Source organism: Macrotis lagotis, chromosome 1 (genome assembly GCF_037893015.1).
Source record: "Macrotis lagotis isolate mMagLag1 chromosome 1, bilby.v1.9.chrom.fasta, whole genome shotgun sequence".
Classification (NCBI taxonomy): domain Eukaryota; kingdom Metazoa; phylum Chordata; class Mammalia; order Peramelemorphia; family Peramelidae; genus Macrotis; species Macrotis lagotis.
This window is the reverse complement of record NC_133658.1, coordinates 757,284,003-757,311,532: the sequence shown is the minus strand read 5'-3', so window position 1 is coordinate 757,311,532 and position 27,530 is coordinate 757,284,003. Positions and strand designations below refer to the sequence as shown.

The following is a 27,530-nucleotide window of genomic DNA, read 5'->3' as shown; positions in this document are numbered from 1 at the left end:
GCCCAACTCAGCTATGCCCTGGTTTCCTCTCCTTTGATCCATGGGAATCTGGCCTTCCTCATGATCCCCACTGCCCTCCTTTCCACACCCTAAAAACAAACCTCAAACTCTAGAAGGGATTGGGAAGTGGGTTGGGAAAAGTCTTGCTCAGACAAATTTCTAAATTTACATTTCCCTGCTATCTGTGCTGATATTTAGCTCTTCCTGTTGTCAGTCACTAGTTAATTACATTCTTTACTGAGGTGCAAATGTGTTTTTACACGAGGCTAAGATGGTGTTAACTAGAAAGGAACTGTTCAGTTAAAGATGCTTTTATTCCTGGTGCTAGGTTGGGTCTGGGGCTGTGGGGCTTCTAGTTAGAGGAGTGGGTGAGGATGCCAGTGGGAGGGACTCTTCTGATAAAGACCCCAAAAGCTCAGCAATTCAAATTCTATTCAAACTTTTATTGATTCCCCCAGTAGCTCCAGCACTTAGGGGACTGGAGGATGGTTTACAAAGCCCAGAAAAAGCATTTAGTACAAGTTCTATCTTGTTTTTATTCATACATTCAGTGCTTAACACATCCAGAGCTTTCAATATATTTTTATCTATCCATTCATTAAATTAATAATAATTCACATTCATTTTACAATTTAAAGTTTATGGTTTCCTCATGAAACCCTATGACCAAATACCATATTTTTTGCTGCAATTACACAAGAAGAAAGTGATGATCAATGACTTGATAATGATCATACAAGTAATAGATATAGGAGGTAAGATTGGAACTCAAGATTCCAAATTGTGTATTCTGGATGCTTTACACTCTGTTACACTGAATGGAATAAATGAGCATTTACTGAGCACCAGCTCTGTGACAACATAATCCCAGTGACAGAGAGAGTTAAAGAATTAGAGACCTCCTGGGTCTAGTAAAGGTGAGAAGGCATAGATAGAAGGATGGATAGATAGATAGATAGATAGATAGATAGATAGATTTACACACATGGGTAATTCTAATTGATCAGCATTTATTAAATGTTTGAAATAATCTCAGATAGATGGTACAATAAGAAAGGCCTAGAGCTTTGTGTTTTCAGATTTTTATAAAAACTTTGGATCTCTGATCTCTTGGTTCCTCCATTGAATGTTAGCTTATTGAGGGCAGGGAATGCTTTATTTTGTGGAAATGTAGCCCAGTGTGGGATACAGTAGGCCCTCAATAAATGTGTACTGAATTAAATTCACTGAAAATGTGTTGTTTTTACACTATTTTGTTAGGGATATAAATCTTAACATGAAGAAATGAATTTTTCACTGAACATTCAGGCAATATCAGAGGTACTGGGGTGAGGTTTGAAGGAAGGAAATTAGTGACTTTTCTAGTGATTCTAAAATCCCAGGTCTTAAATAAGCTATAGATATATTTCAAGGATTGGAGTCACATGTGAATCTGGAGGTCTAGAAATCTAATAGATGATGATAAAGGAGTCAAAGTTCAAAAAACATAGAGATGAGTGTTCTAAGGATTCAAATATCTTTCAATAGACACCATGACCTAGCCCAGTATGCCAAAGTTCTGAGATATTTGTAATTAATCCCATTCTTCAAAGGTAGCTCTAGGTCTAGTTTCAGAGATTTTTTTTCAGTTTTCAAGTATATGGGATTGCAAGATATGACACTGGATAAAGGCCATTAGATTTGGAGGCAGCTGACCTGCTCTTGCTCTGTTCCTATTACTGTCACTTGTGCTGTGTTAGATTAGTTATTTAATTTATCTGGGCCTCAGTTGTAAAATGAGAAGGTGAAACTTCAGGTAGAGGATTGCCAAGTTTTGATAATCAGTGACTTTGTGGGTAGAGGCAGGCAAGTTTGGACAGAGCTTTCTTACCTATCAAATGCGCACATTAATATTTCTATAACCCCCTGAGTTACTGTGAGTAAAAGATTTTGTAAAGCCTAAAACCATAGAAATATTAGTTGTGATTTTAAACAAAATTTTCACTTAAACCTTTGGGACTCCTAAATAGCCAGAATCATCCCTGTTTATTATCTCTTTCCATTTCTTTGACCATTACTTGCTCCTTCTTTTGCAGGCATTTTGACTGTAGTAAAAAAAAGAATTTCCAGCCCATCTGGAAGTGAGAGAAGAGGAGTAGCACTCCTGTGGACACTCCCAGAGGCAACCTAGGAGCACCACAAACAGTAAGAAATGTCTTTGTACCTTTTAACACAAAACACACAAGTCATAACACCTCCGTTTCCCAACCCCTTCTCCCCCAGTCTTTCTCTAACTGCTGCTGACTGGACCCTCTGCAAGAATATTGAGCTAAAAGGGTCTAAGACAGAGTTGTGGACCAAACCAAAGTTGCTTAATCAGGAGGAGGATTTTCCAGCCAGGAGCCCTGGCATCCTGAATGACATCAATGTTTTCCGATGTTCTAGGGTAGCTACAATTTTGGTCATAGTCATACCATTTGGACATAGTAGGTCCTTTAAAAAGTTCATTGACTTGATTGACTTAAAATTGTGGTCAATCTATTCAGCAAGCATTTAATAAGTAATTACTCTGTGGTAGACAATGTGCTTGTAACTGGAAATTAAGAAAGGCAAAAGATGATTATGCTTTGAAGAAGTTTTCAGATGAATGGAAGAAACAACATTCACAACTGTATACAAACAAAACACATTCAGGATAAATTAAGTTAATCAATATAAGAACATCAGCTGCATTAAGGAAGATTGAGGAAGGCCTCTTTCATAAGGTGAGACTTCAGTTGAGGCTGAAAGGGAAGCAAGGAATCTGAAGCATCAGGGACAAGTGATAAGTGACAATGCCTAGAATCTAGAAATGGAGTGTTTAGTGTAAATGGTAAGGAGTGATGTCACTGGATTTCAGGGTCCGTGGGGGATGTAAAATGGAAGATTGGAAAGGTAGGAGAGACCCAGGTGATAAAGGGCTTTAAAAACCAAATAGAGGTTTTAAATAAGAGGTTACTTAATTTTGGAGGCAATATGTAGCCACTGGAATTGAGTGTGTGTGTTTAGTGGGGTAAGGGAGAGGTTGACATGGTCTGATTTGTGTTTTAGGAATATTAATTTGATAGCTGAATGGAGAATAGTATGAAATGGCAAGAGAATTGAGACAAGAAGCCTAACTAGGAAGCCAATGAAATATTTCAGAGCTGAGTTGATGAAGATCTACAACAGGGTGATAGCAATTTTAAAGGCTAGAAGGGAGTATACATGAAGATTGTTAAGTTCTTTGAGGGCAGAGCTTTCTTTGAGTCTTTTTGAATACCTGGTGCTTAACATGATGACTGTCACATAATGGGCATTTAATAAATGTTGACTGATTGATACAAATGATAAAATTGTTAACTTACTATATATTAGAGAAGACAATAGTCCAGGTTGACCCAAAGAAACGTAACTGTGTTTGGAATACTGAAGGACTTGAACTTGAATTCTAGCACTAACCCTGATGGATAATATGATCATAGACAAATCACAACTTCTTTGTACTTTGATTGCTTTAAATATAAAGTGGTGGTGGTGGTAGATGCAGCAGCAATAACTAGCATTTAAATAGTCCTTCAATACTAGCAAAGGGCTTTGTTATCTCATTTGGTCTTCACAAAAAAAACCTATGTGATAGGTGCTATTATTTGTTATATTTTCCAAGTAAGGAAGCTGACCACACCAAGTGAGGTCAAGGACTTGTCTATAGTCACTCAACTAGTAAATGTCAGTCAGAATTTCAATTTAGGTCTTTCTGATTCAAGTCCAAAACTCCACCCATTGAACCACCTAATAAAAAATAGAAGAATTTTACTTCTTCCTCAGTTGTGAGGATCAAATTACATAAAACATGCAAAACACTGCATAAAGGGAAGTTACTTACCTCTGTAGCATTTAATAATGATTTGCACAAAGCACTAGATTTGAAGTCTAAAGAACTAGGTTCAAGTTCCTGGCTTTATTGTTTAATATCTGACTGATCTTTTTTTTTAAGTTTTTGCAAGGCAAGCGGGGTTAAGTGGCTTGCCCAAGGCCACACAGCTAGGTAATTATTAAGTGTCTGAGACTGGATTTGAACCCAGGTACTCCTGACTCCAGGGCCGGTGCTTTATCCACTACGCCACCTAGCCACCCCTATCTGACTGATTTTAAGCCAACCTTCATCTCTTTGTTGTTGTAAATGTAATAATATTTTATCATTAGCCACCATCTACAATCAGTGTATTATGCTACAAGGGGTTGATTAAAAAGGAATCATTCCTGCCTTTAAATATCTTCAGTCATAATTGGCTGTTGTATCTTCTAGCTCTCAGAATTGTAAAATTTAAATGATGTAATGTATGGTATTTGAAACCAAAAAACCTTATGTATGTAAGCTGTTGTCATCACATGCTACCTTGTTTTGCTAGTTATCCATTTCTGTCTTTATTTTTAAATTTTTTTTTACTTCACAATTTCTCCAGAATGCTTCCCCTTTACAATTCATGGAAAACCATCCTCTACAACTCTGTGTGTTTATGTGTATGTTAAAGACAAGAGGAAGGTAGAGATCTAGTATGACTGGTCCATAAATTTAAAAAGTCTTAAAATATATCTAATGTTCATTATCTGTAGAGAGGAGTGAGAATGGGTGCATGCTGTATCTTCTCATATCCCAAGTTTCTTCTTTATAATTTTATATTTATTTTTTATTGCTTTATGGTAGTTCTTTCTAATTGCATTGTAGTAATTGTTTTGTGTTTTGTGTTGTATAGGTTATTTTCTTAGTTCTGCTTATTCGATCTTCATCAAATTAAATAAAACTTTTCATGCTTCTCTGTATTTATCATATACATCATTTCTTAACAGTAGATATACCCAATATGTGGCCAGTCTGCAGCTGGCAACACTTTCAAGAATAGATAGTTGGAAAATTAAAAGATAGTTGGAAAATATTTAACAAAATAAATCAAAATACAAAAAGACATAATGTGTGGTTTCCAAGTCAGCATAAAGTAGTTTGGTCTAGTGGCCTCAATCCTATGTGTTTGACTTCATTGCCTTATAGCATAATACCATTCTATTATATTCATGTACCTCAATTTGTATAGCCATTCCCCAGTTGCTGGGCACTTCTTTGTTTCCATAAAAAGTACTGCTATAAATATTTCAGTATGTATGGCGACTTTCTTCTTATCACTGACCTCCTTGAGTTATAATTCTAGTGGTGGAATATTTGAATCAAAGAGTATGGACATTTTAGTCACTTTATATTATCAGCACTCTTTTTAAAGTGGTTGTACTGATTCACAGCTACACCAAAATCCTTTCATGTCCTTTTTTACAACCCTTTCAACATTGGTTTGATATTACTAGTAGCAATTTTATTCATCTTTCTCTTTCTCTAAAATTGATTTTCTCCAAACTTTTTTGGTCATATATATACAATTAATGAAAAACTTTTCATCATTTTCCTACAATATATGTTTAATTTTAAATCATATAATCTACATAGAGGCAGTGTTACACAGTGGTTAGAGAACTGGTGAAGACCTGTATTCAAATTGCCTTTGGATAAAAAAAAGTCTGCATGTGACCATGGGAAAGTCCCTTACCCTCTAAGTTCCAGAAATGTTAAACTCATCAAGGAAAGAGATAATCCTAAATTATGGAAGAAATAGATTAAAATGTAATTGGAAGCTATTTTACAAGATAAATAAAATGATATAGCTAACTTATATTTTAAATTAAATCAATATGCTGCCTGTTGAAATCCTTTTTTATGGATTGGTTCTTTTTGATTTTCATACCACTGAACTAGGCAGCACTCTTGACTATAAGTGTCAAAGAAAATCGGACAGCATAAAGAGTGTGAGGTTTCAGGCCCAGGCCCTATTTCTGTCTAAAAGAATTACAAGTCAACTTCATCCTGTGGGGAACAAGATGGAGATAATGGAGCTCTCCCAGTCACTGCTACACAATATGTGAACATTGGTATGGTACATGTGGATTATTCCAATGGCCCTGGTGCATTGGCTGGTACGAGTGTCTTGGTAGGGATTAGGTTATAATTGTCTGAAGGGATGACAGCTGGTATAGAAAGTGGGTGCTTAAGACTTCAAATGGTGGAGGCAAGGGGCAAAGTGCAGAAGTATTAAACCATAATGGGTGGGGCACTGACCCTGGAGTCAAGGAATACCTGAGTTCATATCTGGCTTCAGACACTTAAATAATTGTCTAGCTGTGTGACCTTGGGCAAGTCACTTAACCCCATTGTCCAAAATAATTTTAACCATAATGGGTGAAGTATAATTGTGGTTGTTTTGACCAACATCTTTTCATTAACTGTTGTGGACAGTTATTGTAGTCAAGTCATAGCCTCCACATTAGAAGCTTCTGTACAAGATTTTAAGATATTCAAAGGTAGGACTTGCATTTCTTCTACATCCCCATTATTTTGCAGACTATCCTATGTAGATGTTTTGTTAACTTTTTGTTGATGATGATAACTACACAGAAAGCATAACAGAGACTCAATTATCAAACAGGGAGCTGAGACTGGAACAATGAGATTGGCTCTTCCTTACCTCCCCATTCTACCTCCATATCATCGACTCCTAAATAGTATTTGCCGAATCTCCTCATCATTTCCTCTTGTGATCCTATATATCCCAACAACCATTTGGGATCTATCCACTGTTGTTCCAGAAGTCTGTATGGGGGCGGCTAGGTGGCATAGTGGATAAAGCACCGGCCTTGGAGTCAGGAGTACCTGGGTTCAAATCCGGTCTCAGACACTAAATAATTACCTAGCTGTGTGGCCTTGGGCAAGCCACTTAACCCCATTTGCCTTGAAAAAAACCTAAAAAAAAAAGTCTGTTTGGAAGGTGAGATCAGTGTTGTACATTATGGTACAGCCAGGAAAAAGATACCCCTGGGCTAGTCTCCAGTTCCAAGGGCAACTTTATGTTCTCAGGCAAGGAGTCGAGGAACTGGGTTAGTTCAGTCATGAACTCAACTTTAGGCCCAAAGGTCCTCATGCCTAGGACTAAAGAGTTTGGGTAAACAATGGCACCCATTTTTGTTTTCTTTGTTGGAAACTCTGCTTTTGGGTCACAAATTTGAGAGGGGGAACATTGTGAGATGTATGAGTGAAAGAGGATACTGCTGTGTGTTTGGGGTTTCCTGAACTGAGGACTTAATATTAAAGGATGTGGCAAGAGAAAACACCAAGCTTGGAAAATGTTACCAGGTCCCCAGTTGGGGTTTTTTTTCCATATATTCTTGCAATTTCCTTTGGAGATTCAAGGATTCATATTTAAGAATTTGAAAGTTAGAAGGGTTCTTCATGGTCCAACCATCTCAGTCAAGATTTAGAGATAGAAAGTTGTCTATCAAAATGACACAGTGCTTATGGATTCAAATCTAATGCTCATACCCATTATATCAGACTCTGTTGTTTAGGTGTTTGTGAACCATTCAATTTGAGGGATTGGGGTGAGGACTAATATCACTAGTTCAAATTCATATGGTACTCTAAGATTTAGAAAACAGTTTCCTCACAGCAGTCTTGTAAGGTGGGTAGTACAGATATTATTATCTTCATTTTATGTAGTACAGGGGTAACTTGCCCAGGGTCACACAACTAGTAAGTGTCAGAACAAGAAATTTTTCTCCTGGCTCTAAGTCCAGGCATTTTCCTTTATACCATAACCTGGTGTAATGGGGTTGAGCAAGGGAGCACAAGAGGTAGAAAGAAGGTACAGAGGATTGGGATCCTGACAAAATTATATCAGGAAAGGTGCCTACCTCCTGGGTTTTATAGAAAGCTGAGATGCTTCAGAGCCTAGTACACAATTCTCAAGAGATATTGGACATTTCAATGTACCGAACCTAGTCCAACTGTCCCTGTCCAAGCAGACAATATAAGTCCCCCATCCAGTGGTCCATACCCCCCTTTGTCCATGTGTCAGTACAGTCTGTTCTGGGGACTCTAAAAGTTGACACTATTCCTTTGATGGGCACAATTGGCAAGGGTGTGGTTTTTTGTTGGTTTTATTTTATTTTTTTTCTGCTAATGCTGGGAAGTGTGTGTGTGTGGCAATCAGAAGCCACCAGCTGTCTTGCTTACATTCTCGGCGCTCTCACTCTCTTATAAAAAAAAAAAAGAAAAAACCGTTTTGCTTACATAATCCACCCCCTTTTTATTTTCTAATTCTCTCCTTGTGAAGCTGGCACTGAAGAGGAAGGGCTGGGGTGGAGGGGGTAGCAATTACACATCAGTTTGGGGAGCATTTACATTTTGCAATTACGATTTAAAAATAAGCCTTGTTAATGATCTCCTCATGCAAGCAACAAAACCCCAGCACAACTCTCTAATGCCTGCACACTCAGGGGGCGGGTGAGGGGGAAGTGCAGTGTGCAGGGAGGAAGGGGTATAGCCCATGCATAGCTATCCTGGGCATGAGAACAAGTGAGCTACATAGGTAGTTTCATTCTCAGATTGGGAATGAAGATAAACATCACCCAGGATGACCTTTCCCCAGCATCTCATACTGTGCATTATCTGTGTATTAGCCATATTCCGCCTATTTATGAATTCAAAGAGGGCAAAGAACCATTCATTTTCTAAAACTCCCATCTCTCTTGTTGTCTACCATCATGCTCCCACACAAGAGGTGCTTAATAGACTTTTTCTTGCTTTGCCTTGGAAAAATAGCAACACAATCCAGAGCCTCATCTGCTCAGCATCTCTGCAGGACTCTTTGTCTCCATCACTACAGTCATTCAGGAGGTCCAACTCTACTTTATTTTCCTCAGAAGCCCTCCCAACAGCCTTGGGGAAAGAGTGAAGAAGAATTGTTAAGAGTGTATAAAGCATGGGGCAGCTAGGTGGCACAATGGATAGAGCACCAGCCCTGGAGTCAGGAGTACCTGGGTTCAAATCTGGTCTCAGACACTTAATATTTACCTAGCTATGTGGCCTTGGGCAAGCCACTTAACCCCATTTGCCTTGCAAAAACCTTAAAAAAAGAGTGTATAAGCATAACTATTCTCAGCATTGAGATCTTTTGGAGTAGGGTTCTCATCACCATCTTCCCTTGGTCAGAATTAAGCTATTTTTCTCCAAACCCTAAAACTGACCAGGCCTGGGTGAATGAGCTGACTTGAGTGTATCTTGGTTCTAGCAAAGAACTACCTTTTGTGTCTATCAAATGACACTTTGGGAGCACATGGTAGAAATCTTAGAGTCCCATCTAGTTTAAAAGTCTTTTTATACAACAGGAAATTGAGGTTCAGAAAAGTACACCTGCCCACAGTCGTGTGTAGCTATAAGAGGCAGAACTAAGATTTGGGTCTCAGTCTCCTCACTCCAAGACTGGAGCTTTCTTCCTCTATGGCATACTGCTTAGTGAGTCCTGCCTACTATTTTCCAGTAGTGAACTAGGTACAGAGACAGGTAAGAAATATAAAAAGAAGTCTTAGCTTTCAAAAAACCTATAATCTAAGAGGGAACAAGGCAAAGTCCTTGAAGCTGGGTACTATAACTTATTCCTCTTTTTATCTTCATGGCCTATACAGTTCTTTCCATGGAATTGGTGATCAATATATTTTTATTGATATTACTAAAATTTACTTAGAACAGTAATGATACACAAGATACCACATGATTAATCTCAAATGAGTGTTGATCAATTAATCAAGAAACATTTATCGAATACATACACTATATATTCAAATAGTCTAATTCAGAGAAAAATAAATTTATTTTAGGTTGGAAGGCATGATTCACTGAGGCAGTAAATTTTAAAGGAAGACTTGAATAATAGGAAGAATTTAAGCAGTTGCAAATGTAGCATTCCAGATTGGGGGGGGGGAATATTATTGGCAAAATTGAAGAAGTTAGAATATAGAACATATCTCTGAGGGTCAAAACTTGTCTTGAAGGGGTGATAGGAGAATGTAGGAAGATAGAAATGGAGCTAGATCAAAGAGCCTTGAATTCTTGCCTGGTAAAGAAGTTAAGATTTTATCTTATAGTCACTGGGATCCTGAATGAAGAGTTAAACACATGGGTCAAAAGCGGCATACAACAAAGTTTGATCTACTTATTATCAAATCTTTTCTGAACTGGATGTTCAGTTTCAGGAAGAGCAGCAACCAATCAATTTATAGAAAGGATGGGGTGACAAGGTATTTTTCTTCAAAATGTTCCTGCTCATCAACTTTTGAAGGCTGACTTGCTTAAAGAGAACTGCTCCCTTTCTCTTCTGCCTTGTCTCTGGGCTTCCCTTTTTGCTTACTGTTAGCCCATCATTACATGAACTGGTCCACCATCAGAGTTAAGTTTGGTTCCAGAACAGATCAAAAATTGGTTAGTCAGTCAGTCAATCAAATGTTTATTAATCCCATATTATGTGCCAGGTAGAATCTACTCTGGAGGAGTTTATCAGCTAATGGAGGATGATGGGAGGGAATCATAACTCAACTGAACTTGATGTTTTTGGTTTCTAGTCTACCTTGTGCTAAGATTTAGGGCTACCAACAGGCTGCATTATTACCATGATGTAAAACTCTTTATTATACTTTGGGATGGAACTGGGTTCTCAGTTGCCACTCCTTGCTTCCAATCACTTCTGGTCACTTTTCCTTTTTCTTGGATAGTGTGATAAATTTGGGAGAAAGGTAGTCAGGGGATAATGTTAACCTTTCTTCTTTGGTTAGTGATTTTTTTTTTTGACATTGCTGAAGATCCAAATAGGGGTTATTACCTTGGGAATATTGGCTTTACTGGCCCCCTTGTTTTCTCTGATTCTCCTCTGCAATAGTAAAGTTCAGAACCTCATGCAAGTACAAGAGTACAAGATGGTACCATGGTATGAGAACCATTGGGCTGTACATTGTAAGAATACACCTTCATTTCCAAATCTTGTCTCTTCCTGGCCAAAATACCTTAGCAATCTTGTTTTTCTTCCTAGTCCTGACCTGCCCTCTGCCTGTGAGAAAGTTGTTTCCTTCTTCTCACCTGGGCAATAAAGATGGAAATTCTAGTTTTCCATGTCTTATCTTCTGACTCATACTGCCATATACTCCAGCAAGTATCCGATAACCCAAATAATAGTGTTTTGCTAATTATCTACTTATAAAATTCTTCATGAACCAATTTTTGCCAGGTTTTTCACTCAAGCCTCATGTCAACTTTGATTCTATGCATCCCAGGTCTTTCTTTGTCTCTGTTACTACCTGGCCATATGATTACAAACAATGATAAGTATAGTAGTAATACTTGCTATTTTTTAAATTCTAAAATTAACAAGCAACAAAATAAAATAAGCTCTTCCAAACAGAACAGAAAAAGATTTTACATGATTCTGTGACTCAATGCATACAACCTGTCCTGCTTGTTTCTATGTCCTTCTGACTTTTTATTTTCCTTAGAGTATTTAAAAATGCCTCAATGATCCTCTTTTTTTTTTTTGTCTTTCATTTTAGCAATCCTATTACTAATCCCACTTCCCTTCTACCTTTCCCCTCTTTGAAATAAAGAAAAGGGGGAAAATACCCAGGTAATAAATATGAAGAAATGTTTCTTATGTTTCTGAACCCATGGCATACACAGACACACATATGTACATATATATACATATATATATATATATATATATATATGATATCTATTAGATTGAAAATTTGTGATGCCAAGTCCTATGTATCCTCAGCACCTACCATGGTCTAATAGAAGAAGCTTAATCAATAGTTTCCTGTCCCCACTCCATATCAGGTGGCCTCAACTCCATGGCTTTCCTTGTTCATGTGCATTTCCTATGGCTAAAAGGTACTATCTACCCATCCTTTACATGCTAATGCAAATATTACTTCTTCTGATTCTTCTGGTTATTACTAACTTTTCCCTGAAACTTTAGGTAGAAGTTAATTTTATACCTTTCTCATATATTTATCTTATAATACTGTGCATTACTTCTCTTTGTTGGTGTTTTAACACCTGAGCTCAAATCTGTCCTCAGAAATGTCCTAGCAATATGATCCTGGGCAAATCACTCAATTCTGTTTGCCTCAATTTTACTTGTAAAATGAGTTTGAAAAAAGAAATGGAAAATCACTTTGATATCTTTTCCAAGAAAACTCCCAAAAGGGGGTCACAATGAGTTGGACAGGTCTGAAAAATAACTAAACAACAAGACTCATTATGAGGATGGAAAATGTTTAAGAAGGTGGGGCCCAACTGCAGAGCTTCCTCCTCTGGACAGCACTGAGAACTTTACTACCATTTTCCCTTTGAGCTTCTTCATCTCTGCTGCTGGGGTTGTATTTTTCCTACAAACATGACTCCATCAGCCCTTCCCTGCCTGGATCTATCCCAATTACTATTAAATGGGCTTTATTTCCTCCCTTCTCCTTTGCAACTTCCTCTCTACCACTCCCACCCCAATACATACAACAACATCACCCATCCAGCCCTATCTTTTGGACAAGTCTAACCTGGGGTTCAAAAGATTCTTATTGACTTGAGGGCATTTTTCTTTTTTTCTAACTGTGACTTTGGGGAGTGAACATCTCACTCTCCCCAGTCCTGGGCTTTTTAACTCCAGGGACATGGACATTTAAAAAAAATTGATGATTGGTCCAAAACCAATCTTTGCCATAGGCCTACTAGACAGGGCAAATCTTTAAGCAAAATCTGGCCCCAGAGTAGTAGTGTGACCCAAAGAGCCTTCTAAGTTCTGGAAGGTATCACTACAGGAATGATCCTCTTTTTTTTTTTTTTGTCTTTCATTTTAGCAATCCCATTGCTAATCCCACTTCCTTTCTACCTTTCCCCTCTTTGAAATAAAGAAAAGGTGCCTACCATTCCCTTTCATCTTGTCACCAGCTAGGGGACGCAGTGGATAGAGCACTAGCCCTGGAGTTAGGAGGACCTGAGTTCAAATCTGTTCTCAGACACTTAATAATTATCCAGCTATCTGACCTTGGGCAAGTCACTTAAACACATTGCCTTGTGAAAACCAAAAAAAAAAAAAAATAATAACCTCAAAAAAAATTGGAATTAGGAATTCCTAAAATTTCGAATATGATTGGAATAAGAAATACTTGGGTTGAATACCACCTGACACAGGCTTACCTGTTGTGCAATTTTGGACTTGCCATTTAATATCTTTGTGTTTCAGTTTCTTCATATGTAAAATAATTTTAAGATCAAATAAGATAATGAATGTAATAAATTTCACAAAAATTTAAAGAAAACTTACATTTATATATAGTCTTTTGTTAACAACAGCCTCCCAAAGGTTCAGAGAATTAAATATCCTTTAATTTGGAGAATCTGTAGAAATCTTAGCCCGCACACATCCAGGGTACAGCAGCACTCTTTCATTTTCTCAAGAAGGGCAATATAATGGAGAGACTACTTGATTTGGATTCAGGACAGCTGGGTTCAAATCTGACACTGCTTTTTAACTATCTGATCTTTGTCTATCTCTTAAGCTCTTTGGTACAATGAGGAAGTTAGATTAAATGACTTCTAAGAGACTGGAATTCAGGCTTATTTTAATGGGGGGAATAATGCTACTTTTTGATTGTAGTGTTGGGATACTATTCATACTGTCCATAGAGCATTGTTTTAAAATAGGGCAGCCAACAATTTTCTCTGTACACAGAGCCCAAAACAAAAATCTATGAACCAATGGAAGGCAATGAGGGTAGATTTTTAAGGTCCTCCTACTCCTGCTTGTACTGAGAGATGTGCCATCCACACCAAACACAGTACCATGTGTCAGTATGGCTGCAAAGACTAGATCATGATGGTTGGTTTCTATACTAAGACCCTAAAGAGCTGGAGACCCCTATCCATAGGTCTGGAGGCTGAGGGGGATGGGCCCTGGCATGACAGACAGCGTTCCCTCTGTGGTTGGTGGGAGGTAAGATGCTGCTCCAGGGTTTTGCATCTCTCTTTAATTGCTGTCTGCAGAGGAGGCTGGGGTAATGACCCTAATGCTGGCCTCCAAATTTGTACTAGCTGGCTAGCTGCCCAGACTGTTGTCTAGAATCTCCCTGGGCTTGAAGAGAGGAAGGAGACTGGGGAGAGAAAATTCAGCCAGGAAAGACATGAAGCTGGTGTTTTAGTGGGATGAGGGGATGGAGAAAATGAGAGGTAGGGGTGGAAGGAGAGGAGGTGGGAGTAAACCTGCCCTAAATAACATAAAGCTTCAGAGGCTGGCATACTTTCCAGGGGTAAAAACTAGGAACCTCTTGACTTGTGAGTCATGGATAGGATTTCCTTCAGAATAGGGACTGCTTTGCAGCAACTGCGTGTGGTCCCTGGGAAGTCTGGAGGGTGGGGTGGAGAGAGGAGAGAAACGCACATGGAGATAGAGAGTCATGGCTCCTCTGCATGCTGTTCTCCCTGGCCAAAAGGGAGGGAAAAAAGCAAGGCCTCTGAGGTCCAGACAGGCAAATTGGAGGCACTGACCCAATCCCAGATGGCTGCAGTCAATCAGTCAGCACTAGGGAATGAGCACCTACCTGGTGCAGACCCCTGCTGTCTGTGTGGTGGGGAATCATGACCAAGCCTACAGGAAATGGTTAAATCCTAAAGTTTATTTTCCTAAATATCAAGTCTCCCTTTTTTTTAATTCTTCCAATCCCTACCATCCACCCAAGTGCCTTCTTTGCCATATCTTGTCTACCCAGTTTCCAAACCTGATTTAAGCAAAGATCTAACAAAGGTTTGACAATATAATACTAAGACTCAAGACATTAGCTGTCCCAGTCTGTTGTTATTTTAAGAAAGATCATGCAAAAAGTCAAAGAAATGAAGTAGCAATGGTGTAATTTTAAGTAGAAAATAACTGCAGTATTTTCTGGAGAGAGTGGATCTTCCTGTTGCCTTGAAATCACACTGAAAACCATGTCAAATGAGTACTTATTGAAGGAATTGGGAATGTTTAAGCTGGATAAAAATGGACTAGTGGAAACTTGGTAACTATCTTTGAAGGCTTTATATCACATAGGAAAGGAATAAGTGATTCCAAATTACTCCTGAGGACAGAGAGAGATAATTTTCAGCAGCCCTTTTGTTTGAAAGTAGGACTTTTCAGGGGCAGCTAGGTGGTGCAGTGGATAGAACACCAGCCTTGGAGTCAGGAGTACCTGGGTTCAAATGTGACCTCAGAAACACTTAATAATTACCTAGCCGTGTGGCCTTGGGCAAGCCACTTTAACCCCATTGCCTTGAAAAATCTTAAAAAAAAAAAAAGAAAGTAGGACTTTTCAAAAATGGAATAGTTCATTTTTATGCTAGAAATGGTAGAGTGTTTTTTCACTGGAAATATTCTACAGAGGTAGGATGCTCATCTTTTCTCTCAGGGAATGATATAGAAAATTCCTACATTAAATAGTATTGGTCTGATGATCACTAAGAATCTCTTTGAAAGAAGCATCATAACACTGGTCTTGGGTGAGTAGGCAGAGGAAGAAGATAAATCCAAAGTGCCCTGAGTTGCTTTTGGAGGCTTCCTCTTCTAGAAGTTTTTAATCAAAGGCCAGATGATCTCTTATCAGACACATCATAGAGAAGCCTTTGATCTCTTCTCCCTCTCTGAAATTCTGTACTTGTGAACTCTAGTCTTCCAGACTCTGAGGTCACCTTGTAAGAAGAAAGAAACCAGAAAAAGAAATGACACAATATATGTCTACCTTCAGGAGTCCCCATACTGGGGAAGAGTAAATGGAACACACATGCAGAAGAAATAAATCTAAGACATCAGGTACTGTGGAAAAATCTGCATAGCTAATTATAACTATAGTGAGCTTTACACAAATGTAGGCCTAGTATAGGATGGGATTAATGTGAGAAGCCTTCTTAGAGAAAATGATCTTTGAGCAGAGTATTTTTTAAAAATTTTATTCTGTGTCAAAATGATTTCTAAAGAGACCCCTTCCTTCCACAGATAAGAATCTCCTTGTATAACAGAGATCATTAAGCAAACCTGACAGACATAATCACCTCATCTCAAATTGTGTGTAATCTTTTGCACCCATGGTTTCTCACTCTGCTGAAAGAGATCATAGATTTAAAGACCTCAGGGTCCAATTACCTCCTTTTTCAAATGAGGAAACTGAGACTTGGAAAGAGTAATAAACAAGCCCAGAGATTCACAGATAATGTCAGAGATAGCATCTGAACACAGGCTCTCGGACTCCCAGTTCCTTGTTTTTTCTAGTGCACCACATTTCTTTACCTCAATAGCCATCTAGTTTTTTTCATATGTGAAAATAATTCTAACACAAAGTTAGTCCTTTGATGTCTCTGAAGAATTGTAGCTTGAGACAGATATTCTACATTCAAACTCTAATTACTGGGAATTTGACTATGCAACATCCATCTACCCATTATTCTTATTTCTTTTGTATGACATTTCTTCAAATCCTTCAAGACAGCCCCCCAATCTTTTCTTTTCCAAGACAGATATCTCCTTTTCCTTCAGATAGTCATAATATGGACTCAGAGCTATTCACCATCTTGATTGCTCTCCTCTGGACATTTCCCAGGTTACCAACATGTTTCTCAACATGGTTCCTAGAACTGAACACACTATTTCACATATGGTCTAACTTGGATTAAATATGGGGTAATTGTTACCTCATTATCCCTGATATGCATGCCTCTCAATGTTTCCTAAGGTTGCATTAGGGTTGGGGTGGGGTACCTTATTTTTGCCAAGGGCCATTTGGAAATTTGTAACATCATTCTCGGACTGTACAAAATGATCAACTTGAAAAATTAGCCTTCTATATTTGGTCAAACATTTAATTATTTTGCCCCTCAAAAGCTTCTAGATTTATTGAATTCCAAGTCCTGCCTGCAGTTTCCAGAGCAACATCAGACCAAATAATATCCAATCCTCAGACTGAATGTTCCCTGTCCTTCATTAGTGTTTGGTGGGTTGTTTGATTGTTTTTTCATTTTAGTTGTTCTTTGTTTTTTGTTTTTGTGGTTTTGGGGGGGTTATTTGTATTTTGGGGGCTTTTATTTTACATCACTCTATTGATTCATTGATCTTGTAGTCCACTGATATGCCCAGATTATTTTCAAGCTGCTGTCTACTATGCCTTTTCTATCCTGTACTTTTGAAATTGTCTTTTTTTGAACCCAGATAAGAGATTATATTTATCCTGTTTGAATTTCTCTTCTTAGATTCAGAAAAATGTTTGAAAACCCATCAAGATCTTGCATCCTGACTATGTCATCCATATTGTTAGCTGTTCCTCCCAACTTTGTTACATCTGAACCAAGGGAAAACAGAAAGGGGAGGGAAAGGAATGTAATATTATAAATATGATCTCATTTATTTCTTAGAACAACCCTGGATGATAGTTACTTTTATTATCAACATTTTATATTATTTGTCCTTCATTCTCAAAGACATTAGAGAGGTGATGGTATGACAAGCACATGAATTGAATTTGGGTGAGGGGTACTATGCTAAGTGCTGCCTCATTTTCTCCTCCAGATCCATCTGTATCCAGTGGCCAGATATGAATCAGGATGACTGGAGATGGCCCTGAATGCCAGGCAGTCAGGTTTAAGTGACTTACCCAGGATTACACACCTAGTTAACTTCAAGTATCTGAGGTCAGATTTGAACCCCCGCCTCCTGACTCTATCTACTATACCACCTGGATGTCCATTTTATGACTGAGGCAAAGATGCCCTGCCCAGTCATCAGCTAATAAATATCTGAAACTGAATTTGAACCTATGTCTGTCTTCCTGACTCTAGATGCATAACTTTATCCATTCTGACATCTAATCACCATTTACCCCATGAGCTAAGTAGTTAGTAAATAGTACACAGGCAAGTATATCTCCATGGCACTCCATTGGAGACCTCCTAACAAACTGACATTGATTGAGCCACTAAAAATTCTCATTGAGTCTGGCCACTTTCACGTACATCTGTATACTATCTCTGCACTACTCATTATCTCTTTAGTAATCCATTCTATAATGTTCCTAGAAATCAAACTCAAGTTAATCTATAGTGTGCAGATTTTGTTCTCTAACCTTTTTTGAAAAATTAGAACAGTATTTGCCATTCTCCCAACTTGTAGAGCCCTGTGGAACCTGTGACATTTTCCATGATCTTTCCAATATTGCTGACAATTCAGCAGTCACATCTGCCACTGCTTTAGTGGCATTGCCACATGTCACTGGGCTAGACCTGACTCAGACCAATTACCTTGATTAATTTTGATAATGGAAAGAAATGAGACCCTCATTGGCCAGTCAATAGTTAACAAAAGAAAATTTACTTATCCATAGCAAAGAAAGGATATTCAACAAGGATATGCATCAAGGGCACCATAAGTTGATTCGGTTGAATAAAGCTCCCCTGCCTCTAAGTTGCCCATTATAGTCTGGCCTCTGAGTGAAGTGGGGACTCCTCATACTTATTTTGTACTTAGGGGACCAGAAATAACTGTCCAAATCTTTACTCCCCTGAGCCAATCAAAGAACAAGGACATTTTTGATACCTTTTATGGAAAACTAGCCTTACTTTCATCAATTTAAGGAATTGTAGTATTGCTCCCACCATAGGCAGTTCTTTCAGTACTGGAGGAGTTTGCTCATCTGAGCCAGGTTGCTTGAATTTATCCTTGGCAACTAGGCATCTGATACTATGCCTTACTTTTTTTGTCTTAACTCTTTGATGACTATTTTTGTCCTGTCCTTTACAATCTAATGGTTGTTCTCTTTGGTAAAAAATGAGAAGCAGAAGAAGAAATTAGTAGTTCTGTATATTCCCTGTGGTTGATTATAATTTTCTCATGTACCAGAATCCATGGTTTTTATGTGTTTTTGAAGTTGTGGAGTTTTTGGTTTGTTTCTTTTGTTTGTCGTTTTCAATCTTTCTTTCTCTGATTCTGTTAAAAGTGGTATGTATAAGATCAGAGTTGGGAGTCTCTGATTCATTGATTTTTCTTCCAAATCCAGTTGATGAAATCACAGAAGGTAGTGGATAATGAGGCAAAAGTAAGTTAAGTAAAAGATAAAAAAAAAAACCATAACAACAAGATAAAAACCATGCTTAAATTAACCCTGTTACTCCTTTAGGTAGTAGGGAGGTGTTTTCTCTGTCAGAATTGAAGAGCATATTTGCCATTGGCTAGCAGAAAATGGATCACAACCCTGGTGGCCCTTAAGGGAAAAGCTTGTATACTCTTTTCAAATTTGAGTCCAGGGTAGTTTTGCAAAGTGACAGTTAAAGAGGAAGAACCCAGTTCATGAGAGGCGATCAGATTATGCATTTTTCCTTGAACCTCTAAAAGAGGACAAGAAGGTAGGGAAGGAATTTCTCTTCTTCCCTCCCTCTTTCCTCCATCAACCAAGATACTTTGCTTCAGAGCTGCTCTTACACAAAAGGAGACAATGGATTTGCTAAAGGAACAGAGAGAAGTAGAGACAAAGGGGGGGGAGTCTTAAAGAAGTGGCTTCCCTGATAGTAGGAAAAAGATCCAACTAATGGATTCAGGAAAGAATCAGCCCTGCCCACTTTTAGTTGAGCTGCAACAACAATTAGACCCAAGGAGTCTACCTAAGTGACCAGCCCAGCAGAGATGCTGTGTAATGGAGTAGCAAGTGATGCGCACACCCAAAAAAGAGAGATTATTGGGCTCCTGCAAGTACAGGAGACAAGTTATCTTGGTGACAGATGTTCCCTATATGTGTTCCTTTCTACCAGTTAACTTTTTTTATATCCATTCTTCCCACTGATGTTATGTATATTTGTGAAAGAGTGTCTTAATGGTTTATATTGTGGAGGATTGGGTAGTATTTTGTAATTATTGCTCAAATTACGCCATCTTAATAAATGCTCATACTTTCAATTACTTGTATCTACTAGATGACTATTAAGGATAAGTGCACTGTGAGCACTTATCCATGTTTTATTGTGAGTACCCTAAACAAGTAAAAAGATCCATCGAAGAAAATCTCCATCTAGCACTTTCATTCTTGGATAATATAGTTTTCCAGAGTTCCACAGGAGACAAATTAGTATTTTTGGATTATTATCCCACTGTTTTGGGATGGTTAGTTTTTTGGTATATTTCTTTTTCAAGTCAAACCATTTTCTAAAAAATCGATTGAATGCTTATTCAGTGATTTCATCAGTTAAATTTGGGAGAAAAGAGTGCTGATCTTTGTGATATTATTTTGTCTATTATGAGCATGGAAAATTATATGAACAGTATTGATGTTGTATCCCTTGAATACACTGTAGGAGATCATCTGTGTTTACTTTTGGTTTACTTTTCAGCAGATCTAGATCACTTATCTTATAATGGCATAAAGATCTTGATGTAAAGATTCTGAGTAATCAGTTCTAAGTGATTGATTCTTTTTTGGTAGTCCTGCACTGCTTTGAGATTTTTCTGGGTTTATTTCATTTATTTTTAGGATAATCTTCTTATCACAATGAATGGGGAGTTCTAACCTTTACCTGCAGTATTGCTATAGAGATTTACTGAGCACATTGGGATTTCCTTTGTTTATACATACATACATACATACATACATACATACATACATACATACATTCACGGATACTTACATGGGAACTAACTATTGTTTCTTCACTTGAAAGTAACATGTCATTTCTAGTCAACCCCAGGTTCCTGTTGGAAACTTTATTTAAAGCTCAATTTTCCTCTAAAAGGAGAAGTTCAATTTTTTTTCTTTATCTTTATTTTTTAATTGTCTTTGACTTCCAGCGACCATTGAAATGATATCTCTCTTAATAGATATCACCATATTTTTAGAGGTAATCTCTAGTCTTAAAAACTATGACAGGCTTGGACTGTAATGGAAAACTGTTAACTTTTTGTTTTTCTAAGAACTGTGCCACATGGGACTTTGCTAATATTTTTAGCATTCAATAGAACTATGCCTGAGTCTTCTCAAGCTACTACTTTATTCACCTCTCCCAGGTTTTTATCATTTCTATCTCTCCAACCAATTCTTCTCTGTTAGTGAGAATCTGATCCAAGGTAGAATGTCCCATTGTTTGTTCTTCTATCTTTTAAAAGATGAAATTATCATTTAACAAGTCAAGAAGTCATTAGTTGCTCTGCTTTTGGCAGAGAGCACTCCAGCAGATGTCTGGATAATTGAAACCACCTTTCATTACAATAGCAAGCTCTATTCTAGACTTGGAATCTGTTTACTGATTTTCTTGAGTTCCCTTTTCTTTCTAGGTGATTTGTTGTAGTATTCTGATAACCTTTTCCATATTTTGCTAACTTTATAGTGCATCACTTCATATATATCTTCCTGTTTTTCTCTGAAGCCTTCATAAAATAATATTTCAATACAGTGATCTACTATAATTTGTTTAGTGATTCTCCAAATAATGAATACTCACTTGTTTTGCTATCCCAAGGCATGCTTATTTGAGTATTTTGGTAGATTATGAAGTCTTTTTTTCTCTGTCTTTGAACTTCTTGTAGAAGGTGGGCTTTAGAAAGAAGGAAGGGATATTGTTCAATGGGAAGGATGATACTCTAGTCCAGAGAAAGTGACAACATACAACAAAGACCTGGAACAGATCTGCCTTACTCAAGTTTTTGTGAAGCAGAGTCAACTTGACTGTATTCCTCTATTTTGTCAATTAGTTAACCCTTCCTTCCTTCTGTTCCCTCTATAGCATGATTATATCCTTTTTCCCCCCAATAAGCTTTCCTTCAGCCAATCCAGAAAATTCATTGAAAAAGAACCAGCTTTTCCTCCCTCCTTTACCTCTGACCTCAGTCAGTGTTGGGAACAACTCTCTCCTTCTCATTACCAACGTTGATTCTACAGATCTAAGGTGCTAACATGCTCTTGAACCTGGATTTGACCCTGGTTTATTCTCACCCTCAGCACCACCTGAGAATGCGTCACTGAGTCATGTTGGGAAGTGCTCATCTGGATGAGTGTCTGGAGCTGTGTTCCAACCCACGTCACTGTCCTTTCCACAATCTTGGCAGCACCTGTTGTGTTCCCTGAGTTGCCTTCATGTCCATTTTGAGATCAGACCTTCATTGTTAATCCCCTTTTATTCCTTTGTGACTACTGAGGGTCCTACCATTTTCCTTATGATTCACTCTTCAGACTCATGGTTAATATAGCTAAGAAGCCTTGGGATATGTAATTCTTTTCTCTCCATGTCCATTCTTTTTACCCCAATCAGTCAAATTTTCTTATAAGTAAAATATGTGGAGGTAGAGAAACTGTTAATTTTTCTTTTCCAGATCTAATGGTTTAATTATAGATCTTTATTGAGCACCTGCTGATTTTCCTCCTCTGTAAAATGAGGATGGTAATATTTGCATTATCTGCTTCACAGAATTGTTGTCAGGAAGCTACTTTGTAAACTTTAAGTTATTGTGTAAATATTAACTATTACTATTGTGGGGACAGATAGGTGGTGAAGTGGCTAGCATACCAGGCATGCTGTCATGAAGACTCACTTCTTGAGTTCATGTCTGGCTTCAGACACTTAGTAGCTCTGTGACCCTGGGTGAGTCATTTAATGCTGTTTGCCTCAGTTACCTCATGTGTAAAATGAACTGTAGAAGTGAAAATTTATGCTAGTATCTTTGCCAAGAAAACCCCAAATGGGATCAGGAAGTCTGAATGATTGAAATGGCTGAAGAAAAACTTAAGTGTCTTAAATTAGGACCAATGAAGGGAGAAGAGGGAGGAACATATATATGCAAATATAATAAAAATATGGGACAATCTATAACTGCCCAGAAGAGTAGCACAGATAGTGCTTTCTATTGATGTAATACCAGGATCATAGATTTTTGAGCCAAAGTACATTAGAGGTCATTCAGATAAAAAAAAACCGAGGCTTCAAGAGGTCAAGGGACTTGCTTTATCATTCAGGTATGAAGTAGAAGATCTGGATGATGAACCAAGAATCTCTCTTTTCAAATCCCATTGCACTTTCCTTTGTAGCTGCTCATGTGAGGGCAGAGGAGGGCTAAAAGTTCAGGACATCGACCAGCGCTTCACAGAGGAAATGGAATTTGAACTGGACATTGAAGGACAAGCAGTCAGGCATGAGGAGGCCATTCTAAATAGGAAAGGGCATCCTGGAGGTGGACAGAGAAATCACAGGAACACTGCAGGTGGGAAATGGAGCCCAGAGAGGGTCTAACTTGCTGAATTGTATTTTACAAGATAGTGTGATATGTGCCAGGTCACTCTGATGCCATTTTGGAAATGGGCAATGGACTTGATGACAGAAGAGGATCCTAGTAGTCTGGGAAAGAGTTTTCTTCATCCTTGAATCTCCCACTATTGAATATAGTAGCCTACAGAAAATATTTTTTGATAATATAAGAAAGATTGTATTAGATATAGGCTCTGAAGCAAGCAATAAAAACAGAGTTGGAGTTGGAATCAGAGGGATATCATTTCAAATCTTAGTTCAGTCCATTATAATCTCTGGGACCTTTGCCAAGTCACTTACCTCTCTGGATCTCAGTTTCCTCATCTGGGAAGTGAGACAGAGTTAGATAATACGACTTCTGACACCTCTTCCAGATCTAAGTCCATGACCCTTTGAACCTTTAGTTCTATGCAAATCTCTGGGTAGTGAAGGATTGCAGTCATAGCTTAACCCTATTGATGAGAATAGATTCAACTTCAGCTCCCAGTTCCTCACTTTCCTCTTTATGTTCTCCCACTCCACCAGCCCTCTACAACATGTATTTCATTAATTCCCTCCTCTTCACTCAGCTCGGTTCCCATCGCTGCAGCCTCAGTCCTTTCTCTCCCTTTCTGCATCTTTTCAATCCCCTTAAGTCTCCTGTTCTTCCCTCCTCTCCTAACACCATGAGAAGTAGAACTTTTCCCTGCACCCCTTAGGGGAAGGGAAGAGATGTGATAGAAGGGCAGGTATGAGGGTGAGGTATGAGGCCATAGCCTTTTTGGAGGTAGCTAGCTGCCTTACCTCTTTCAGGCTAGGGGATTTTGAACTCTGATTCCCAGGAGTCTGAGTTGTTTGTCTGTCTCTGCTGAGTTGTGAGCCTCAGGGGTGAGGGCCGGTGTTGTTTTCTCGGCACGGTTCCCATGCACTGTGTCTGCTGTCAGCTTTCAGCAAATAATAATAAACCTGGGAATCAGGGCTGTCGTGGGGGATTTCAGTCCCCGGGTTCATTTTTAGATTTGTTTCTCACTGTGTGTACAGACAATAGAACACATGATGGTGTCCCATATCCCTCAGGAGATGGGGAACAGGGACCCTGGGGTTCCCAGATGCCCTGGCAATCCACCCTGTCTGTCATTCCCAAAAGAGAGGTGGAGACTCTTTTCTGTCACCCTCCTTTACCGTCACCTCAATGGGAAAAAAATGAAAGAAAGAAAAAGAGAATGAAATGAAAGGTAATAAATACTTCCCTTTTCCTGCACTCTCTTTCTTCTCCCCTCCATTCTCATTTATTTTTTGCTTATGTACAGGAAGAATAGTGTTTCTTCTCCATTAGCTATTAGTCTCTAGGCTCAAAAGATTATAGATAAAGAACAGGATGGGACATTAGAGTTCAACTCATCCCCTTCTCTCATTTTATGTATAAGGAAACTGAGACCCCAAGAGTCTGAGTGACTTGCCAAGGGTAACAAGGTAGTAAATAGCAGGACTGGAAAGAAAACACAAGTCCTCTGAGCCCAAATCCATGTTATTTGGAGTATGAACTGGGCAGAGGACTGCAGGCATGTAGCTGCTATGCCATGATCTGGGTCCATCATAGAGGCAGAACAGACAGGGGCAAGAGGTCTGGGCCCCTTTGAGCAGCTATATAGCCCAGCCCTTCAAAGTAGTGGTTGTTAGAGCCAGGCCTTTTTCTTTTGGTGCAGAGACAGAAGAAGGGGTCTCCTTAAAAAAGATGAAAAGCTTTGAATTTGATTCATCCCTGCCAAAAGGGGTAGACTTATGGGTCGATCTGAGGATTGGGAATTCGGAGTTCAGGTGAGAAGTCATCTCTAGAGCCTTTTTCCAGGGCATGGAGAGGTTATCTCAGCTCACCTCCTGCTGCCAGGTGGATGGAGTCCAAAGGCTCCTTCTGAAAGGAACGGCAAGCCTTTCTTTCAGTTTTTTGTTTTGTTTAAAGGAACCAAGGGGGAAAAAATGCCAAGTTGTTAAGTGCTTAAAGAGGAGATGAGAATCTTCATCAAAATGCTAAAAGCTGGAGGGGGAAAGTAATGTGAAAACTCTTGCCTGCTATTTATGGGATTGATTCTCAGATCAAGAAGAAGCAAGCAGTTGGATGAAAGGAATTATTGTTAAGCTCCTCAGTAGGAAGATCTAATGGACAATTGCCGCTATCAGGGGGAATTAAATTGCTGTTTCAGTTTGTAAAATATATCAGCTGCTTTTTGAAGCCAGAAAAGGTGTGTGACAGCTCAGGCGGGGAGGAGAAAAGCCTAAGAAGTGTCAGTAGTCCTGTGGGAACTGAGGATGGGGAGTGCCAAGGGCAGGGCAGGAAATGGAAAGTAATAGAGGAAGACCAGAGGACTGAACCCATTGGTATCTCCAGAGATTACAGGTCTGCAGAGAGATCACAAGGAAGAGAATATGATAAGCTGACAAGAATTCCACTGTAGAGAAACTGGGCCTTGTCTTATGTGGGTGTTTGGGTAAGAGCAGGTAGGGTTGATGCTAAAAGGGTTTTCTGATAGGCCATCACCAGGATACTTTGGTAGGAAGGAGTCACCTCCTAGTATACAACCTGACTAAATAGCACTCTCATGGAGAGATATCTATCTGGTATTACCTGAGATTTAGACTTCTGACTTGTCAAGATGGTGAGTGGCTCAACAATATTTATTCACATCTTATCCTGAAACTTGCTATTAGTAACTAACATTTATGTAGCATTTTTAAGATCTACAGCATGCTTTTGTATGTATTATCTCATTTAATTCTTGCAACAATCCTATGAGAAGGTGTTATCCTTTCCACTTCACAGATGAGGAACCTGAGGATGAGGTAGATTAAGTGACTTGCCCAGGGTCATATATTTCATGACTGAGGTCCAAGGAACTACTCCCTAATGCTTTTGTCAGCCTCATGCTGCCTCTGTTTAATGCTTGAAAACTGAGAGGTATAGGTGGAAAAAAGGAGCATGAAATGTCCTCTCCCTTCTTACATCCAAACTTCAGAAATAGCTCCCTTATTCAGTAATTATAGGAATTTTTTTAACCCAACCAAAGACTCAGCTCAATGAAAGGGGAATGGTGCATTGCCCTAGACTTAAATTGAATATCTTGTTGTCCCCCTCCAATTTCTCTTCTGAGGAATAAGGAGCTGGAAAACAAAGAGGAGGATGAGATTACTATCTTCAAGAGAGGCCAAAATTATAAGACCTTACCAGGAGTATGTTTGTCATTTTTCAGAGGCCAGACAGGAGAACCATAGAGTATAGCTTGGTCACACTTTGCCAGGAGGTTGCTCGTGAAGAGCACCTAGTGTGAGAACTGAGGACAAGACTGGAGATGCCCAGAGGTTCTAGATATCCAGCCCTGCTCTTGCCACCATTGCCCCCTTTGTTCTAGTAATTGCCTTGATGGCAGTGATTATCTCACTTTGGTTTTTGTAGGCCCAGCATAGAGCACATGTGAGTTCTGGTACAAAGAGTAAGCATTTATGCTTGTAAATTAGTTGCCTGGACCCAACATTCTCTACTTAGCGACATTCTCTACTGTACTCTACTCCCCAGAGTACAGGGAAGATTATGGGGAGTAGCCAAGGAGGCAAGCCAGGTAGAGTCCTATTCCTAGGGTCAAAGGCTGTATGATTGTGAACTCCTTGAGGGCAGGGACTGTCTTTTTTCTCTTTTTATAAACCCCAGGGCTAAGTACAGTGTCTGTCAAACAGTAGCTACCTAATAAATTTTGATTGATTGATATTGAATGGCTGTAGGAGAGGGTATCCACCCTAGAAGATGCAGCCTTCAGGGATCACTGAGCTATTTTCCCACCAAACTGTTGTGCTTGCTACAGCCCAGTCAGTTAATGAAACCATTAAGTGGTGACAGGCCTAGGAGTATAATTAAGGCACTTTGCAGTCTCCTTTGACTAACCTGCCCCCAAAGCAAACAGTGGACAGGGAAGGGATGAGACTCCTAAATGCAGATGCTGCCTCTGTCTCTATTACTCCTGAGCTCCTTGAGTCTCCCTATTCCCTGGAGCCCCTCTGAAAAATCAGCTCTGGCTCAATTTTCAGGTGCCAGAAGAGGCTGCCATTGTTACTATCTCTGATCCTTGGGTTGGAGAACTATCATTCCTTAGTTCCCCACATGGAAGCTTTCTCTAGCTCCTAAGTTTGAGGTAGAGGGTGGGAAACACAAAGGGGAATGAACAAATGCTTACCTTGGTTTGGATTATAGGATTTAATGTTAAAAGAGACCTTAAAATCATCCAATCTGTCCTTCCTCATTTATACACTAAAGGAAACTATAACTCAGAAAAGGAAAATTATTTGT

The 27,530-nt window shown here is 38.9% G+C and overlaps 1 protein-coding gene across 1 annotated transcript in view; it reads left to right on the top strand.

Annotated features, from left to right (window-relative positions):
* The window catches only part of PKNOX2 (PBX/knotted 1 homeobox 2), a 344,867-nt gene that overhangs the window by 201,915 nt on the left and 115,422 nt on the right, over positions 1-27,530 (top strand). The window contains exon 3 of the mRNA XM_074216405.1: positions 2,076-2,184. The gene's annotated coding sequence lies outside the window, so the exon portion shown is untranslated. The remainder of the gene's footprint in view (positions 1-2,075; positions 2,185-27,530) is intronic.